At 49.3% G+C, this 20,822-nt stretch overlaps 4 non-coding genes across 4 annotated transcripts; 3 read left to right on the forward strand and 1 right to left on the reverse strand.

The window, feature by feature from the left end:
- The first annotated feature begins 8,882 nt into the window (after window positions 1–8,882).
- Window positions 8,883–8,953, forward strand: trnag-gcc (transfer RNA glycine (anticodon GCC)). The gene has a single exon. It is a non-coding gene; the product is annotated as a tRNA-Gly (tRNA).
- A 2,405-nt stretch (window positions 8,954–11,358) lies between these two features.
- On the forward strand, window positions 11,359–11,432 carry trnat-agu (transfer RNA threonine (anticodon AGU)). The gene has a single exon. It is a non-coding gene; the product is annotated as a tRNA-Thr (tRNA).
- An 872-nt stretch (window positions 11,433–12,304) lies between these two features.
- Window positions 12,305–12,377, forward strand: trnak-cuu (transfer RNA lysine (anticodon CUU)). Its single transcript has one exon. It is a non-coding gene; the product is annotated as a tRNA-Lys (tRNA).
- Window positions 12,378–12,690: 313 nt separating this feature from the next.
- On the reverse strand, window positions 12,691–12,772 carry trnas-gcu (transfer RNA serine (anticodon GCU)). The gene has a single exon. It is a non-coding gene; the product is annotated as a tRNA-Ser (tRNA).
- Between the last annotated feature and the right edge of the window lie 8,050 nt (window positions 12,773–20,822).

Genomic DNA, 20,822 nt, shown 5'->3' on the forward strand with positions numbered 1-20,822 from the left:
GGCTGCTTAGTCCGTGAAACTTTGGCAGCTGATTTCTGACCCACGTACCTCTTTTTGTCACTTGCCCTTCAAAAACGAGTCAATGGTGCATCCACAGCTGACATGATTGTTGTGGATCCCATTACGCCAGAAGGTGCTTGAATCCAAAGAGTATGACATTGTGATGTGTTGTCATTCAGCGCCACTTTGCAGAGGCTCATCCACTTGACAGTTGAATTTTGTTCTCTTACAGTGTGTCCCCACGTGGCATTGGTGGTTCAGTGGTAGAATTCTCACTTGCCAAGCGGGGGCCGCGCGTGTGGTGTTGACATTTGCTGCCAGCCAATCGGGATGCAAGAGAGACGTCGGAGAAGCAGAGAGACTTCAGAGAAATGAATTCAGGTTTTCAAATCCCGTCTAAGTCATCAGTCAAGTCACTGTTTTCTTCTCCACAATATTATTGTTTTCCAATTAATCCCTATATCATTACAAACTATTCCTATCAGGCTTATATTGATACCAGTGCTTGAAATAAAATACAAAATCAATGCAATGTCATTCATTCATTTTCTACCGCTTTTCCTCACAAGGGTCGCGGGGGTGCTGGAGCCTATCCCAGCTGTCTTCGGGCGAGAGGATCAATGCAATGTAACAAATAATATTTATTTATCAGGGTACCACACTCAAGAACACTCTCAATAATAAAAAATAAATAATAATCTACATGTAAGCAGTTATGAATAATAAATATACGTATTGTTCACTTATTTTGCCGTCTTTGTTTCTCCTTTTCATAGAAAGGAGAGGCCTGGAACTCCTTCCAGCTCATCTCTTTTTTTCATCCTGTGCTCTCTATAAATGGAGAACACTTTGGCAGGGCAGTAGATGTACTTCTTAGAAGCCAGCGTGGATGTGGGGGCTTTTCGGGCCCTGCTTCAGCTGCATCCTGCAGAGGTACTTTCGGACAGGGGGTGGAGGAGATTCCTCCCTCTTCCTTCTTCTTCTGCTGTTTTTCCTCCACCCTCTTTCTTGTCTCATCCAGCTCTTGCTGGAAGAAGTCTGTTTGACTGAAATCTTTAAACGGCATCTTAGGGTCTGTCAGACCTTCTGCAGCAATAAGAGTATCTGACAGGGCCTCGTTGATAAAAGTCATGTGTTTGATGTCCCATCCGCTTGATATTTTGAGGTGGTGAAATAACCATCGCTGCAGGCAGTGTCACTACAGGCACAGCAGCTTTGGTAGTGCTTCGCGACTACCAAAGCTGCTGTGTATGTTGCAGTTTCTCTGGGCTGGTATTTAGTGAAGATGATGTGTGTTGAGAAATTTACTGTTGTGTTTTATGTATTTAGAAATGTGCAATTTTGTTGGATGCAGCATGCTGTTGGGGTCTTTGCTAGTGTTTATCTAGGAGATCGTCAATTGTGGACTTCATTGGAGTCGGCAGCGCTTGTGGTCCAACAGAAATACCCTCCCTCCAGTCTTCACTGGTCCAGTGTGGGCAGCAGTTGGAGAAGTTTGGATGGACAATCTTTTTTGGGCTCTAGGCAAATAAAACCATGAAATACACATTTGTAATTTGGTTCAAACAAGATGCAACTATGAGAACAAATGGACACATGATTAGGTTTTTACCTGGCTTTGCTTTGGCTGAAGCTGTTGCTAATGTAATGTAACTGTTGCTAATGCTAATAGGTATACTACGTGTAATAGGTATACTGCGGCGGTCGTAAATAACGAACAATAGCGGAAGTGGCACCGCCACACCACAAACAGCCACATAAAAACATGAAAGCAGAACAGTTCAAAGACAAAATATTTTCAAGTATTTGTGTTGTGCTGTTTTCTTTTACTGTAGTTTACCATGTTTTTGTCCGTCTCGTCGCTCACTCGCTCGGCAATTGTGCTGTTTATTACCCGAAGTTCAACATGGATGGAGGACAGAAGCGGCCACAGCGCCACTCCTGGACAAAAGTATATTACATTCATAATGGGCTTTCGCTATAATTGGAAATGAATGGGGAATGTTTCGGTCGTTTCAGCAGACCCGGAGACCCGGGTCCGATTCCGAATGCAACAGGGCTGTTTTTATACCTTTCATCGGTGTAAAAAAGTGACCGTTTTTGGGACCAACACATGACCTCTGAATTTGATCAGAAATGTCACACCTCTCCACCTCCACATCCATCAATCTTCCTCCGCTTATCCAGGTCCAGGTCGCGGGGGGCAGCAGTCTTGGTAGGGAAGCCCAGATTTCCCGGTCCCCGGCCACCTCCTCCATCTCCACCGGGAGGACACCAAGGTGTTCCCAGGCCAGCTGTGAGACATAATCCCTCCAGCGTGTCCTAGGTCTGCCCCGGCGCCTTTTCCCGGCTGGGTATGCCCGGAACACTTCACCAGGGAGGCGTCCGGGAGGCATCCGGACTAGATGCCCGAGCCACCTCAACTGACTCCTCTCGATGTGAAGGAGAAGCGGCTCTACTCTGAGCGCTCCCGGATGACTGAGCTCCTCACCCTATCTCTTAGGATGAGTCCAGCTAGGATGAGGAAACTCATTTCAGCTGCCTGTATCCGAGATGTCATTCTTTCGGTCATGACCCAAAGCTCATGACCATAGGTGAGGGTGGGAACATAGATCGACCAGTAAATTGAGAGCTTTTTTAACCACGACGGTCTGTTACAGCGACCGCATTACTGCCGAGGCTGCGCCGATCCATCTGTCGACCTCACGCTCCCACTTTCCCTCACTCGTGACCATACCTAAGATACCTAAACTCCTCCACCTGGGGTAGGACCTCATTCCCAACCCGGAGGGAGCACTCCACCCTTTTACGACTGAGAACCACGGCCTCTGATTTGGAGGTACTGAGTCTCATTCCAGACGCTTCGCACTCAGATGCAAACCGTCCCAGTAAGCGCTGAAGGTCACAGCCCGTAGAGGCCATAAGAACCACATCATCTGCAAATAGCAGAGATTAGATTCTAAGGCCCCTGAAACAGATTCCCTCAACACCTTGGCTGCGCCTAGAAATTCTGTCCATGAAAATTGTGAACAGAATCGGTGACAAAGGGCAGCCTTAGCGGAGGCCAACGTTTACCGGAAACAGGCTCGACTTACTACTGACAATGCGACTCCTGCCCCATTTGTACAAGGACCAGATAGCACGTAGTAGCGTGCCACCAATCCCCCCAAAGTAGAGAAGTTTGGATGGACAATCTTTTTTGGGCTCTAGGCAAATAAAACGATGAAATACACATTTGTAATTTGGTTCAAACAAGATGCAACTATGAGAACAAATGGACACATGATTAAGTTTTTACCTGGCTTTGCTTTGGCTGAAGCTGTTGCTAATGTAATGTAACTGTTGCTAATGCTAATAGGTATACTACGTGTAATAGGTATACTGCGGCGGTCGTAAATAACGAACAATAGCGGAAGTGGCACCGCCACACCACAAACAGCCACATAAAAACATGAAAGCAGAACAGTTCAAAGACAAAATATTTTCAAAAAAATTTTCAGATAGCACGTAGTAGCGTGCCACCAATCCCCCCAAAGTACGCCACGAGGGACACGGTCGAATGCCTTTTCCAGATCCACAAAGTACATGTAGACTGGTTGGGCAAACTCCCATGCACCCTCCAGCACCCTCGTGAGGGTGTAGAGCTGGTCCAGTGTTCCATGACCAGGACAAAAATCGCATTGGACCTCTTGTAACGGAGGTTCGACCAACGGTCGTACCCTTCTCTCCAGCACCCTGGAATAGACTTTCCCAGGGAGGCTGAGGAGTGTGATCCCCCTATTGTTGGAACACATCCTCCGGTCACCCTTCTTGAGAACCACCACCCTGGTCTGCCAATCCAAAGATACTGTCCCCGACTTCCACGCAATGTTGAAGAGACGTGCCAGCCAAGACAGTCCCTCAACATCCAGAGCCTTGAGGAATTCCGGGCGGAACTTGTCCACCCCGAAGCTTTGCCACTGAGGAGGTGACGGAGGAGGAGGAACCGTACCTCGCCCAGATGTGGGATACCGGGGCCTCACCCTGGAGCCAGGCCCGGGGGAGGGGCTCGCAGGTGAGCACCTGGTGGTCGGGCCTTCACCCCCAGCCACATGGGCTCTCCCCCTCGTAGACCCACCACCTACGGGGGGAAAGCATAAGGGTCCGGTGCATTGTGTGTTAGGTGGCGGTCAAGGGCGGGTGCATGGGTGACCTGGTCTTCGGTGGCCAAAAACTGGTTCTTGGGACATGAAATGTCACTTCTCTGGTGGGGAAGGAACCTGAACTTGTGCAAGAGGTTGAGATATTCCGGCTAGACATAGTCGGACTCACCTCGACCCACAGTTTGGGTTCCGGAACCAAACTCCTCGAGAGGGACTGGACCTTGTTCTACTCTGGAGTTGCTGCAGGGGAGAGGAAGCGAGCTGGTGTAGGCTTATTAATAGACCCCCGGCTTGGTGCCTCTGTGTTGGAGTCAGCCCCGGTGAACGAGAGGGTAATTTCTCTACGCCTTCGGGCTGGGGAAAAGGTCCTAACTGTCATTTGTGCGTACGCGCCAAACGGCAGTTCGGAGTACCCGGTCTTTTTGGAGTCCTGGTGACTCCGTCGTTCTACTGGGAGACTTCAACGCCCATGTAGGCAATGACAGTGTGACCTGGAGGGGCGTGATTGGGAGGAACGGCCTCCCTGATCTGAACCCGGGAAGTGTGATGTTATTGGACTTCTGTGCGAACCACAGTTTGTCCATAACTAACACCATGTTCGAACATAGGGATGTCCATAAGTGCACTTGGCACCAGGACACCCTAGGCTGCAGGTCTATGATCGACTTTGCAGTCGTGTCATCAGACCTGCGTCCGCATGTTCTGGACAGGCGGGTGAAGAGAGGGGCTGAGCTGTCAACTGATCACCACCTGGTGATGAGTTGGATTAGATGGCGGGGGAGGATGCTGGACAGACCTGGTAGACCCAAACGAGTAGTGAGGGTGTGCTGGGAACGTCTGGCAGAGTCTCCCGTTCGTCGGGTCTTCAACTCTCACCTCTGGCAGAGCTTCGCCTGCATCCCGGGGGAGGACCGGGATATTGAGTCCGAATGGGCCATATTCCGTGCCTCCATTGCTGAGGTGGTTGACCGCAGCTGCGGCCGCAAGGCGGTCAGTGCGAGTCGTGGCGGCAGGCCCCGAACCCGATGGTGGACACCAGAGGTCAGGGCCGCCATCAAGCTGAAGAAGGAGTCCTATCGAGCATTGATGGCTTGTGGGACTCCGGAAGCAGCTGACAGGTACTGTAAGGCCAAACGGTTCGCGGCTTCGGCGGTTGTCGAGGCAAAAACTCGGGTGTGGGAGGAATTCGGTGAGGCCATGGAGCACGACTTTTGGTCGGCCTCGAAGGGGTTCTGGCAAACCGTCCGGACCCTCCGAAAAGGGAAGCATTGCCCAGTCCACACTGTTTACAGTGGAGACGGGGCCTGCTGACCTCGACTGGGGATTTGTTTTGGTGAAGTAGGTGCAGACACATCTATTAAAAAATGAAAATACAAAATATACAGTATACAGTATAAATATATGTACACAGTCTGTTTTTTGTTTGTTGTTCCGGAACTGCAGTCTGATTGTTTTTCCTAGGAGTCCAAACTGAGCGTTAATTTAACGCATATAGAGTGTCAAAGTGGCAGGATGAGGCAGAGGTGGGGTGTGAACAGTGTCAGGGGGGGGTTCCGGGACTTGTTGATGAGGCTGACAGCAGACGGGAAGAAACTGTTCTTGTGGCGTGAGGTTTTGGTCCTGATGGACCGCAGCCTCCTCTCAAAGAGACTGTGTCCGGGTTGAGAAGGATCGGCCACAATCCTTTTCTGCACGCCTTAGGGTCCTGGAGGCGTACAGATCCTGGAGGGACGGGAGATTGCAGGAGGTGAGGATGGACTCAATGATGGAGCTGTAGAAGTGCACCAACATTGTCTTTGGCAGGATGAATTTCTTCAGCTGCCATAGGAACGTAGGAAGTACATCCTCTGCTGTGCCTTCTTGATGAGGGAGCTGATGTTCGGCTCCCACTGGAGGTCCTGGGAGATGATGGTACCCAGGATGCGGAAGGACTCCACAATGTCAATCGTAGAGTCACAGAGGGTGATGGGGACAGGAGAGGCTGAGTTCTTCCTGTTGACAACCATCTCCACTGTTTTTAGGGCGTTGAGCTCCAGGTTGTTCAGGTTGCACCAAGTAACCAGATGGTCAACCTGTCACCTGTAGGCAAACTTGTCGCCGTCAGAGATGAGTCCGATGAGGGTGGTGTCGTCCGCAGACTTCGGGAGCCTGACAGACTGGTGACTGGAGGTGCAACTGTTTGTGTACAGGGAGAAGAGCAGAGGAGAAAGAACGCAGCCCTGGGGGGATCAGGTGCTGACGGTTTTTGTATCTGAGATGTGTTTCCCCAGCTTCACGCACTGTTTCCTGTCAGACAGGAAGTCTGTAATCCACCTGCAGGTGGAGTCAGGCACGCTCAGCTGGGAGAACTTCTCCTGGAGCAGAGTTGGGAGGACGGTGTTGAAGGCGGAGCTGAAGTCCACAAACAGGATCCTAGCATAGGTTCCTGCGGAGTCCAGGTGCTGGAGGACCAACACACCAAGGCAGCCGTCCGCAGCGCCATTTTGGAAACACGTGGTGGCATGGGAATAGATGACTACATGGTAATCAGGTGGTTAGGTGTAAGTGGTTCCAGACACATGGGTTGTTTACATTGTCCACAGTAAGAGGGTGATTATTCACAACAGACATGGCTTCCTAAAGAAAGGTTCTCAAGGAACTGTCACTCAACCTGCCAGCACTGTTTGCTAGGACTGAAAGGAGCACGTTTTTGATGGTTCTGATCTGGCGCTCCCAAACACCTCCCATATGGCTTGCATTTATGACAAAGTTGCATTGCTTGTCTGCCAGGTATTCTGTTACTCTTTCTGTGTTTATTTCCTTTAGAGACTTTTCCATTTCATTTTTAGTTCAAACTAAGTATGTTCCCTGATCTGATCGGATGTGCCAAACAGCACCTCTGATGGCAATGAAGCATCTTGGGGCATTGATGAATGAGTCAGTGGTCAAGTCCTCCAGCATCTCTATATGAACACCTCCAGAACATAGACAAGTGAATAGTAGACTGTACTGTTTTTGTTCTTTATGCCCTTGTTTTGTGTGAAAGGGGCCAAAACAATCCATGCCACCATAGGTAATTGGTGGAGAAGGCTCAATGTGGTCTTGAGGTATGTCAGCCATCTTTTGTTCCTCTGTGGCTCCTCGAGCTTTCTGGCATGGGATGCACTATCAAATATGTTGAGCCACTGCTTTGCTCCCTCCCACGATCCAGTAGTCATTTGCTCTGAGTTAATTCAAGAACCAATATAGTTCTGAGACTGGACCTTCTCTGCCAATTCAGGAAAAGCAGGGGAATTAGCTCAAATGGTATAGCGCTTGCTTTGCATGTGAGAGGTAGCGGGATCGATTGCCTAAATTCTACAAGGAATCCTTTGTTTTATTGGCTAATTGTAGGCCATTCGCGCACCCCGGGGTTACAGAGGTCAAAGGTAAGCCCATATTCAGCAGCACAGTGGCGAAAGGTAAATGTATGTGCATTACCGTTTCCACAGGTTCCCGATTTGTACAACCCGGCATTAATACCTCTTAGTGTAATTCTACCTTACTGGTGGATGCCTTCTTCTGGTCGCTCCTCAGGGCTGACCTCTGGTAGTGGTGCGGTGGACCCGACGTGAGTGATAGGTTACCGACCGAGAACATGACTGGTGTTTGTGCCCTGATTTCTTTCCTTCCTCCAATAACAGTATTGTCAATTGATGTGGAGCGCCTAGTGCATAGTGCTACTTCCGTAGGGTCTCACCTCGTGCCACGGACGCCCTGAGGACCAGACAAGGTGTGTCAACCTCACCCTGGTTCGACGCTTCCAACCTGACGTACATTGACCCTTGGATAGGTTTTCCTGGTGTCCTGTTGGTTATGAGGGTGGGGTGTTGTCGACGTGGGCTTTTGTTGTTCCTTCACGGTCCACGTTCTTTGCACTCGGGGTCTAAATTTTGGGTAGAGGACAATGGGGTGGCCGCCCCCATTGATCTGCTTCATGCAGTCACGGTGCGCGAGAGGTTTGCCACCACTCTGCTTTGCCATGCTGTTTTCTTGACCTTTCCCCGGTCAGTTAGCGGCCGTGATGGGGGTGTTTCGCAGTTGATTGGGTTGTGCGCTGTTGGTTATGGGGCCCGATGGGTTTTTGCCGTGGGCTTTTGTTGTTCCTGGAGCAGATAAAGAAGAGTGGTCAGTACGGGGGTGAACCCATGACCGTGGCTTTATTAGCACCACGCTCTGATCAACTGAGCTAATCGACCACAGGACACCATTGCATCAAATGTTTCCAGCTAAAATCGACTAACTCATCCTTAACAGACCGCATTCTCCGTGCCATGCTGTTTTCTTTACCTTTACCTGGTCGGTTGGTTGCCTTGATGGGGGTGTTTCGCAGTTCACTGGGTTCTGCGCTGTTGGTTATGGGGCCGGGGGGTTATGAGGGGCAGGGTGTTGTCGACGGGGGCTTTTGTTGTTCCTTCACGGTCCGCATTCTCTGCACTCGTGGTCTAAATTTTGGGTAGAGGATAATGGGGTCCACTGCCCCCATTGATCTGCTCCTTGCAGTCTTGGTGACTGAGAGGATTGTTGACGCTCTGCTTTGACATGCTGTTTTGTTTACCTCTCGAGGGTGTTTCACTGGTGACAATTGACACTTTGGTCTCCATCCCTTGTATGAACATGTTTCCCCATTGGTGAACTGTTTTTGTGTCCGTGCCAGATGCACAGGATTTCCTTTTCTACTAAAGGCACCGCCACTTTTCTCCGACAGTGCAACCCCATGTGGCATTGGTGGTTCAGTGGTAGAATCCTCGCTTGCCAAGCGGGAGCCCTGGGTCCAATTCCCAGCCAATGCAGTGCATCTCCGCTTGTACCTTTCTTTAGAGTTCATGTGAAAAAGTACAAAGGCTCTTTTTCCTGTGAAAGGGCAGAACTCAGAATGACACCTGAAAAGTAAGAGAACGGACCACCCGAGAGTTAAGGTGGACAGCACTTAGTGAAACCTGACTGCAGTCATGCTGTTGTAGTCTCTGTCGCGCAATTGGTCAGGGCCCCGTTTCACGAAGCAGGTTCAACCAACTCTGGAGTCTAACCCTGAACTCTGAGTTGATCTACTCTGAGACAGGAAACTCTGAGTTACGGGTTTCAGAACAGGTGATTTCAATTGGTTCAATCAACACAGAGTTTGTTCACTCTGAGTTAAGCGCGTGCACCACGACTTTAAAAAGCCCTGATCAATGGAGCCCCGTTTCCTCGATTCACCATGGCAACGAGTGAGAAGAAAAGATCGTCGTATTTCAGTCCTCTGGAACTGGATATATTAATGCGGTCATACGGCGAATTTGAAAGCGTTTTTAAAAAGAAAAGCAACACGGCTGCAGCAGCGAAAGAACGCGAGTCTGCGTGGGAGAAGATTAGTGCTCGAGTCAATGCGTAAGTTTAAATTTATTATATACATTTATGTAATCACAATAATATTAGGCTACAGATGCAAACAAGTAGAATGGTGTTACAGCTACAATTTATGTCACTTAGATGTAATCCCACCGGCGAAAAAAGAACGTGGAAGCAGCTGAAGATGAAATATAAAAACATTGTTCAAACAGGTAAGCCCTCAGCATAACAGTCAGGGTGCCTCTTTTTAATCATGTTTACCACTAAATATCATTCAGCAGCTGTTTCAGTGTGCATTAACTCCAACATAATATTGTTTTCACACACATAAATGTCCTCACCTGTATACAGTTAAATCAGACATATGAAAAGCAACATCTAACTTCTACTCAGCCAACAGAAAGCGGGCAGATGCCCGCAAAACTGGCGGAGGACCACCCCCACCACGTCTGACCGAGGCAGAGGAGCTGGCCATGAGTCAGACTGTCGGGAGGCCAGTCGCAGAGGGGATCCCTGGAGGAACCTCATCCTCGGACATGATTACACAGGAGCCACCAGCCTTGATAAGATGCAATAGGCATAGGCCTCAAACTTCTTTTGGGCCTATATTTCAATGTTAATTTCCCTTTCATGTGTTTTTCTTTTGTCTCAACAGATTCTGAAGGCGTACTTGGTCTAGTGGATCCATGTGCCACTTTAACTGTAAGTAGCCAATAGTCCAGAGATTATGCCATATTTAAAGTATAGCATAGTGAAACACAACACTCTAAACAGGATGATGAAGATGATGGGACCACAATGTCTGCTGCCTTCTCTGTGGTGTCTGAGAGGGAGCCTGAGAGGCCTACAGAGGTAAAATCTTGATGTTACTGATTTCCTCTCCATTCACATGTCTTTACATGCTTTTGTGGATTATAGTGACTTTTAGCCTACACTGAAGTATTAACGGATTCTTATCCATTTTAACAGAGCATGGCTGGGCAGCAGGAAGAGGGTCTCTCAACCTCCACAGCACAGATTGACACAGTGAGATACGTATTCAGTAAATTCCAGAGGTTAATTCAGTGGAATTCATGTGTAACTGTATAATGTCATCCTTATGTGTTCCCAGCTACCACAAAAAGAAATCTACAAAGTGCATTTATTAAAAACAGTACAAAGAACAGAAAAAGAAATGGTGCTGCTGGACCGCCAGATAACTAAAACGGATCTGGAAATTGAATTATTAAAACACAAGTTAGAGGTGGGTGCATGGTCATAGGTGAATTGTGTTGATGATTGTAACAATTAAAAAGTAAGAAACCATTTTTTTCCCTTATTTGTTGGAAATAAAGAAGACCAAATAAATTTTTTTTTGTCTTTCTGTTTATTTTACTGCTGTTGGTGATGGTGATTATGAAAAACGACCAAACTGGCTTTAAACACGCGCGACAATGAATGAATCACACCGTGTGTAGCGTAAGAGGGCGGAGACAGAAAGAAACTTGAGGTTCATTGAAGAAAACCCGGTCCCGACCAGGTTATGTTCACAGAGTCTGTTGCCATAGTAACTGACACCGAGGTTAAGTTACCTCTCTCTGTGAAACAGGCTGGAGTTACTCCTCTGTCTCTGGTTTGACTTACCTCACTTTTTGAAACGGAAAACTCAGAGTTTCCCTCATTTCAGGGTTAACATACTCCGAGTTTTCACTAAACCTGCTTCGTGAAACGGGGCCCAGCACGTTTGGCTGTTAACTGAGAGGTTGGTGGTTCGAGCCCACCCAGGGACTCTCAATTCACACATGTGTTGGACTTTGGACTCCCTCCCTTGTATGAACATTTTTCCCCATTTGCGAACTGTTTTTGTGTTGGTGCCAGATGCACTGCTGGCACTGTGGCTAAGCTGGTCAAAGTGCCTGTCTAGTAAACAGGAGATCCTGGGTTCAAATCCCAGCAGTACCTGGGTGCTTGGTCAGTGAAACTTTGGCAGCTGATTTGTGAACCATGTACTTCTTTTTGTCACTTGCCCTTCAAGAACGAATTGACGTTGCATCCACAGCTGACGTGATTGTTGTGGATCCCATTACGCCAGAAGGTGCTTGAATCCAAAGAGTATGACATTGTGATGTTTTGTCATTCAGCGCCACTTTGCAGAGGCTCATCCACTTGACAGTTGAATTTTTTTTCTCTTACAGTGTGTCCCCACGTGGCATTGGTGGTTCAGTGGTAGAATTCTCACTTGCCAAGCGGGGGCCGCGCGCGTGTTGTTGACATTTGCTGCCAGCCAATTAGGATGCGACACAGACGTCAGACAAGCAAAGAGACTCGCCTGCCACGCGGGCATGATTACCATTCCCATTACCATCTACCAGGGATGGCAACTGAATTAAGAATCAATGCCAGAAACCTGCCACAGGATAATGTTTTGATGCAGACTGGTCATGATGCCTCTGATTAATTCAATTAATTCATTAATTAAAATTAATTAAACCACTACCTGTGAGAGGTAAGGTACACCATTGCACTAAAGATTGATAGAATAGTTAGTAATGGAGTTAGTAGTGAATAACTAACAATGCTTGTGGGGATTTTTTTGGTGTTGGACATCTTTCAGATAAATAAACATGCAAACTGACCCGGGAACATCATGGCTGTTCCTGGCAAATGAACATAACAGGAGGGTTAAGATGACTACACTTCCAAAGTTCTCAGCTATGACTGAACCTCTCGCTCCTTTGTTCCCTGAGAAACTAGGTTGGGTGTGGAATTGATCAAACATCAAGAAGACCACATCAATTTAAAAAAATTAAAAAGTGATATCTTGGCAGAAAAAGGCCCGGTTAGCTCAGTCGGGAGAGCATGAGACTCTTAATCTCAGGGTCGTGGGTTCGAGCCCCACATTGGGCGGTTCAGCTCTTTTGGTGATACATCTTAAAGATTTCTTTCCTGTGGAAAATTCTGCAACATGCGGAAAACATTTCATTCGAAGTACACAAAAACAAATCCCATTCTTGTAGGACCACAAATGGTACAGCGCTCACTTCGCATGTGAGATGAAGTGGAATCGATGCCTGCATTCTCCAAATGGTATATTATGCCTTTTTCTTGCCAAAAAAGCATTCTCAATCTCCCATATCGTACCGGATGCTTGGATTAATTGCATTCTAATGATGTTTCCTAAAAACACAGGTGGTGTCAAAACTGGTGCATTAGTACAGTCCTATGAGGATGGGATTTGAACCCATGCGTGCAGAACACAATGGATTAGCAGTCCATCACTTTAACCTCTCAGTCACCTCATCTCCTTTGTGAACATGGTCTTGTTGACTCAAAATGACACATCTTAATTAGTGTTTTGGTCTTGCAGAAATTGTGGCAGCCTTCCTGAAATAGCGGGTTTGATACCCGTATTGTCGAAATGATATGTTATGGCTTTTTTTTGCCAACAAAAGCGTTCTTGATCTCCGACATCGTACCTTATACTCTGATTCATTGCATGCTAATAATGTTTACTCACTCTTTCTGGCGCCGCTCTGGTGGCAGCCTGCTACAGCAGCTCTCGCTCTTCGTTGAGTTCTTTTCTTCTTTATTCTGTCTTTTTCATTCTTTTTCTAGGTTATTCTTAAAGGAACTGCTTCGTAAATGCTCAGTTCAACTGTCAACCATAGTGATAGTGTTGAGCTGGCATTTCTCATAATTTTTTCGACGATGTTTTCGACCGCACGCCGAAACTCTATTGTTTACAGTAGGGACCAGCTGTTGGCGCTCCGCAACACAGCGGCGCTGCCCCACAAGAGGCTCGAGGTTCCCCGGGAGGTAAAGAGGAGAAGACGGGGAAGCCGTGCCGGAGCCCAATGCCGCGACAAGAGGAGGAGATACAGACCAGTTCTCCCGTCCATCATCATGGGGAACGTAAGATCTCTCCCCAATAAGATGGACGAACTAGCGGCGCTGACCCGGCATCAGAGGCAGTTCCGGGAGTGTAGCGTCATGTTGTTTACGGAAACGTGGCTGGATACACGGACCCCAGACACGATCGCTACACTACACGGATTCACACTACTGCGGGCGGACAGGACAAAGGAGAGCGGTAAGAGGAAAGGAGGCGGGCTAGCAGTGTTTGTGAATGATAGATGGTGTAACTCTGGGCACATCACTATTAAAGAGCAACTCTGCTGCAAAGACATTGAACTATTAGCCGTTAGCATGAGACCGTACTATCTGCCGCGGGAATTCTCGCACGTTATCGCGATAGCGGCGTACATTCCCCCCTCTGCTAACGCAGACGAGGCCTGTGACGTCATCCACTCTGCCAAGGGCCGGCTACAGACACAACATCCGCAGGCTCTCCTTCTTCTCTCAGGTGATTTCAACCACGCTTCTCCATCCTCCACCCTGCCCACCTTCACCCAGTATGTCACCTGCTGCACCAGAGACAATAAAACACTGGACTTGTGTTTTGCCAACACCAAGGAGGCATACAATTCAACAGCACTTCCTCCCCTGGGAAGATCAGACCACAACCTGGTCCATCTCCAGCCTGTGTACAGACCTCTGGTACGCAGGCTGCCAGCTGTGTCCCGCACAGTGAAGAGATGGTCTGATGAAGCCGACGAGGCTCTGAAGGACTGTTTCAACACAACAGTGTGGGAGGAACTCTGCCATCCTCATGGGGACGATATAGACAGTCTCACTGACTGCGTCACGGACTACATAAACTTCTGTGTGGAAAACACTGTACCCACCAGGACTGTACGGTGTTTCTCCAACAACAAACCGTGGATTAATCCGGACATAAAGGCTCTCCTAAAGGAGAAGAAGAGGGTCTTTAAGTCAGGAAATAGGGAAGAGCTGAAGGCTGTGCAGAAGGAGCTGAGGAGGAAAATCAGGGAGGGGAAGGACTGCTACAGGAAAAAGATGGAGGAACAGCTGCAGCAGAACAACGTCAGAGGAGTCTGGAGAGGCCTGAAAACCATCTCTGGCCACAAGGGGCCCGACTCCCAGGCTGCTGGGGACCAGGTAAAGGCTAACGATCTGAATCTATTTTTCAACAGGTTTGATCAACCATCTGCCCATCCCCCGGCCCAGCACCTCCTGCCGAAACTTCTGCCGAAACTCCCCCCATCGACACCTCGAGTGGACAGCCCTACCCCCACCTCCCCCTCCTGCACACAGCCATCCCCCACCACTTCTCACCTAATCAGCTCAACCTCCTCACTAACCTCCCCCCGCACACAGCCCCCCTGCTCCAACCTGACCCTCACAACATCCCAGGTGAGAAACCAGCTCCGGAAAACCAAGGCGAGGAAGGCGGCGGGAACAGACGGCATCAGCTCCAGGCTCCTGAAGTCCTGCGCGGATGAGCTGTGCGGGATTGTTGAGCACATCTTCAACCTGAGCCTGAAGCTGGGGAGGGTGCCACAGCTGTGGAAGACATCCTGCGTGGTTCCTGTCCCCAAGACCCCGCACCCCAAGGACCTCAGCAGCTACAGGCCGGTGGCACTTACATCACACCTGATGAAGACCCTGGAGCGGCTGATCCTTGACCATCTCCGCCCCCTGGTGGGTCCTTCGATGGACCCGCTCCAGTTCGCCTATCAACCTGGCACTGGGGTGGACGACGCCGTCATCTTCCTCCAGCACAGAGCGCTCTCTCACCTGGAGAAACCTGGGAGCACGGTGAGAATCATGTTCTTTGATTTTTCCAGTGCGTTCAACACCATCCAGCCAGCACTTCTGAGGGACAAGCTGGAGAACACAGGGGTGGACCTGCACCTCACATCGTGGATACTGGATTACCTCACCAACCGTCCACAGTATGTGAGGACACGGGACTGTGTGTCCGACACAGTTGTCTGCAGTACGGGGGCTCCGCAGGGAACGGTCCTGGCTCCGTTCCTTTTCACCCTCTACACAGCAGACTTCTACTACAACACACCAACCTGCCACCTGCAGAAGTTCTCTGACGACTCTGCAATTGTTGGCCTCATCACAGATGGGGACGACTTGGAGTACAGAGGACTGACACAGGACTTTGTGGACTGGTGCCAGCGGAACTGCCTCCAGATCAACACGGGGAAAACCAGAGAGCTGGTGGTGGATTTCCGCAGGCGCATCCACTCTCCTCCAACACCAGTGAACATTCAGGGAATGGACATTGAGATGGTGACATCCTACAAGTACCTGGGTGTTCATCTCAACAATAGACTGGACTGGACTCATCACACAGAAGCACTTTACAGGAAGGGCATGAGCAGACTCTATCTGCTCAGGAGACTGAGGTCTTTTGGAGTGCAAGGGGCACTCCTCAAGACGTTCTATGACTCTGTTGTGGCTTCAGCCATTTTCCAGGGAGTGGTCTGCTGGGGCAGCAGCATTTCGGCTGCGGATAGGAAGAGACTGGATAAGATCATCAGGAAGGCCAGCTCTGCACTGGGTTGCCCCCTTGACCCAGTAGAGGTGGTGGGAGAGAGGAGGATGTTGGCTAAGCTATCATCCATGTTGGAGAACGACTCCCACCCCCTGCAGGACACTTTGACAGCACTTGAGAGCTCCTTCAGCGATAGACTGCTTCACCCCAAGTCACACTGGTCCAGAATCACGAAAAAGTCGATCAAAACTGATCACTCCGATTTTCGAAAAAAGGGGTATTTTTCCTTTTTTTAGTTCATGAGGAACTGGGGTGTGCTTTTACTTTGGTCCCCGAGCCCCCTGATTAGGAGCAGTGCGCGTTCAAAAGTAAGGTTTTCAGTTTCCTCTTTGTACCGCTTCCCAGCAAGTGAAATGTTGGGCACTTGTGCTCACTAGTGAACGTGCGTGTTTCCAAGTTTTTGTGGTACCTCCAGTCACCCAAGGATGGCAACTGCCCAACCAGGTGGTCGTTTCTCCTTTTGAGCCAATACTGGGAGAATTCCCTTTGGTTTGAATCACATGTTGTCGAGCAGTCATTTAGTGTTTGTTCAATGGGTCATATAATACAGAAGAAGGGCCAAGCACAGACTCAAATCAACATCATGTGATACCTACGACATCACTCTTTACTTGGTTGGAAAAGGTTTTGCCACTTTTTGCAACTTTAGGAGTAAACTGGATTTTCCCGTTTCAGATCCACTCCATGAGATGACGTCCCCCACCCGTCGGGGGCTTCTGGAGGCGATGCTGGGAGCCGGTTTCCTGATGTCGGACGCGGCATTGAAAGCTGGTGTCGAGTTCCTGTGTCTCTCGGTTCCTCCTGGATGTGTGCCTGACCGATCCGTCATCCGGGACGTCGTTCTTTATCAACGGAAGATGATACTTCAACGCTGGGATGCTCCAGGAATTCGACGGTCATTCGCGAAGATGCTCAACAAACATGAAGTCTGGCTTCGCGAATCTGTTCCAGTGGCGAGCCTGGAACCTCCAGCTCCCGAGCAGGACAACACGATGGATGGCCGCAGGGGCGGACGACCGTCGCAGATGCCGGCTGCCTTCTCCCTCGTCTCCTCCCCCACCCGGCGCCGCAGCGTGTCCCAGCTCCTCGACCAAGGATTTACCGGCGAGCAGCTGGCGTACGCGTCTCAGATGACTCTGAGGAAGGAGGGGAGGCACACCGAAGCCGACATCATCAAGAAAGTGATGGCAGCAGATGGCCCGGACCCTACAGTGGTGCAGGCATCGTACCGCGCACCCCCTCCATCGCTTCCGAAAATGCTGTCGGCCGACGAAGCTCTCGTGTTGCTCTTCAACACCAACATGACGCGAGCTGCGTACCAAGTGGTCCGTGAGACATCGAAGGACCACGTCGCCGACATCTTCCCACCGTACAACTTCGTATTGGATGCCAAGAAACGATGCCATCCGGCTGGAGTTGCTGTCGACGACCGTGGCGCTTCTGTCCCCGTGCAGCAGTTGGTTGACCACACGGCGTCAAGGCTGTGCACGCTCCAGGCGTCGGTCATCCAATCGTCGGCAGCTCAAGGCTCCTTGATCCTGACCTCTAACTACGGGTTTGACGGTGCTACCGGTCAACAAGTCTACCGCCATCGACAGTCAACGGACGTCGACGACTCTACCATGTTCCTGGCGAGTATGGTCCCTCTGCGGCTCCGGACCGAGGATGGCCGAGTGATCTGGGCAAACCCGAAGCCAAACTCCACTTTCTTCTGTCGTCCGATCAGCTTCATCTTCGAAAAGGAGTCCAGGGAGTTGACCACCTCCACCTACGTCCAACTCAAGCAGGAGGTGGAGTCACTCACGCCGTCAACCGTCCAACTCACCAACGACGGCACCATCTCCGTCCGCCACGACATGGCATTAACCATGATTGACGGCAAGGTCCACAACGCCATCCAGGACATCCGGTCGCAACAGGTCTGCAGCATCTGCCTGGCCAAGCCTACCGAGATGAACGATATCGACGGAGTTCTGGCCCGGCCCACTGGAGACCGGACCCAGCACGGAATCTCCACCCTCCACTGCTGGATCCGGTCGATGGAGATGCTCCTTCACATCGCGTACAGACTCCCGTTCTGCGAGTGGCAGGCCCGTGGAGAGGAGAAGCAGCGGATTGTCAAGGAACAGAAGCAGCGGATCAAGACCGAGTTTCGTCAGCGTTTGGGGCTCCTAATCGACCAACCCCTTCCTGGCGGATCTGGAACAACCAACAATGGGAACTCTGCCCGCCGCTTCTTCTTGGAGCACGAAACGTCTGCGGACATTCTGGGCCTTGATTCCACCCTGATCCGCCGCTTCAGCCACCTCCTCCGCGCTGCGTCCTCCAACTTCAACCTCGACGAGGAGCGGTTCGGCGTGTACGCGGTTGAGACGGCCAGGATGTTGGTCAGCCTATATGGGTGGTTCAGGATGCCACAGTCGGTCCACAAGCTCCTGATCCATGCTCCCGCTGTCTCCGCCGGCATGCTCCTTCCCCTGGGGGCGATGTCAGAGGAAGCCCAAGAAGCAAGAAACAAGGACTTCAAGGCCATCCGGGAGCACCATTCGCGCCAGATGTCCCGGGTTCAGTCGAACACCGACCTGTTCCACCGTCTTCTTGAGAGTTCTGACCCCTTGATCAGCCCCCTCCGGATGCGGAAGCTGAAGACTCCGACGAACAAGGCCACGGACCAGTTTCCGCCAGAGGTCCTGGCCCTCCTTCGAGCTCCATCGGTAGAGCTGTAGACCCTGGGTGATGGTGGTGGTTGTCTATTAGGTCGCGGGGGATAAACTTTTAGTGTGTGATATGATGTGAAGTGGAAGGCGTTAAGTTACCAACTTTCAGTGTTTTTTTATGATGTGACTTATAAAGTTTTGGTACAAGTCAGTGTTTTTGTGAAAGTTGGCCAAGTAAAGCCATTCGTTATTTTCGGTTTTTGAGGTAAAATGAAGAGATACGGTCATGTTTTTGCTTATAGATCATTTTCATGCTGATTTACAATGAATTCACTCAAAAATTAGTTTTGATCGACTTTTTTGTGAATCTGGACCAGTGTGCAAGTGTGTGAAGGAGCGATATCGCAGGTCTTTTCTTCCTGCAGCTGTCAGGCTGTACAACCAGCACCGCTCCCGATAGACTTCTACACTGCTATGTACATCTGTGTACTACTTGCTTTTATAGTCAGTATAGTTACTCCAGATCCCATTCACTGTGCAATATCTGATCAACCTCCATGTGCAATATTAAGGGCTCTAAATGCAATATACTAAGTTCTATGTGAAGTATTTCCATAATGCCTCATATTAACTCTCTAACAAGATCTCAGTGTATAGACTGGTCATATATCTCATCTCGTCTCATATTATCTACATACTGTATTGTATATAACTCTAGGAAAAACTGTTGATTTTTGTTAATACTTGGGTCGTTTATATTGTTTATTTTTCTATATTGTGTATTTTGTACTGCTTAACTGACTCTGTACTCTTGCTGCTGTGCAATACAAATTTCCCCACTGAGGGACGAATAAAGGCATATCTTAATCTTAATCTTAAAAATACAGGTGTGGTCAAAACTAGTGTATTTTTACATCACCACACTTCAAGTGGACAGACAATCTTGTCTTTTCAGACAATACAATTACAAAAGCAACACACACCTGCCATGACCCTGAATCGGCCGGGGTTGCTGCGGCCACAACACAGAGTAGGAACCACTATACAATTACGGCTGTGAGCTATGCTTTTCTGGGCAAGAACCATAAACTCAGACTTGGAGGTGCAGATTGCTCATTCCAGCTGGTTCTTTTTCGTCTGCAAGCAAAGCTTGAATTTCATGTGGGTGTTGTCCTGGCGGGAGAAACATTTTAGCTTGTGTCGGCATGGCTACCGTGACAAAAGCCCATTTTCCTTTCCAGTAAATGTGCATCAGCTGAACACTTTGCAGACCTAATGCTGTGAACATTTGTTGTATGTCACCTCCCAACTGAACTTGTCTGGTCTTAATATGTAATTGTCTGGCTGTGTTGTTGTGATCGATGTTGATGAAATCAAGAGAACAAAGTCACCCCTTTACAAACTATTTGCCAACTCACGATGCAAACAGCGATTGTGCTGAAAACTGGGATTGAACCAGGGACCTTTAGATAGTCAGTCCAACGCTCTCCCAAATAAGCAATTTCAGCTGCAAAGGTGTTTCTCTGCATTTTCAGTCTGGGCTAAAAGTGGGGGTAGGGTGAAGCTGTGTCTGTGCCACGTACTATGTTGCTGTGTACCTGGTCCAGTGTGTTCTCATCTTGGGTTGGAATGCCCCCATGCTGGTAACGGGTGGGGAATACAGTCCGTTGATCACGATAAGCGGGACAGAAAATGGATGGAGTTCACTGGTTGAAGTCGCCAGGTACCATAAAAATGGTAATGGGCCACAAGCGTGTTCTGAATTCCCCTTTGGCCAAATTGGCTAAATGGCCGTACAAAAAGCACCATACTTGGAGCCTGTGGTCAATGTCAACAGTCGGGCTAATTCAGTTCCGTTGAGACGGTGATTATGTACCAAGTCAGTTATGTCAGTCAGGATTTGGTCAAGGTTGTTGTGTGGTTTGGGCATGGATAAGGCTATGTATCTAAATTCAGGAGGAGTCCATGGTCTGTAAACATACTGAGATACTCCCCCTGCTGTTGCAGAACTTGCGGGAACTTGCAAATTTTCCCACTGAGGGACGAATAAAGGCATATCTTATCTTCTACCATAGGGTAGGCTTTTCCTTCTACTTCAAAGGGTAGGTTTTGGCATGAAGTAGGACACTTAATCCTACTTCTTGAAAGACATTCTTAATGCTTTCCCGAGTTCCAACATTTCCTTGGGAGCGAGTTTGATAACCTCGGGGTGTGGACATACTCGGTGATATGTCAACGGGGTTGGGAGGATTCCAACTATGGTCT

Source organism: Doryrhamphus excisus, unplaced genomic scaffold (assembly GCF_030265055.1).
Source record: "Doryrhamphus excisus isolate RoL2022-K1 unplaced genomic scaffold, RoL_Dexc_1.0 HiC_scaffold_27, whole genome shotgun sequence".
Lineage (NCBI taxonomy): Eukaryota > Metazoa > Chordata > Actinopteri > Syngnathiformes > Syngnathidae > Doryrhamphus > Doryrhamphus excisus.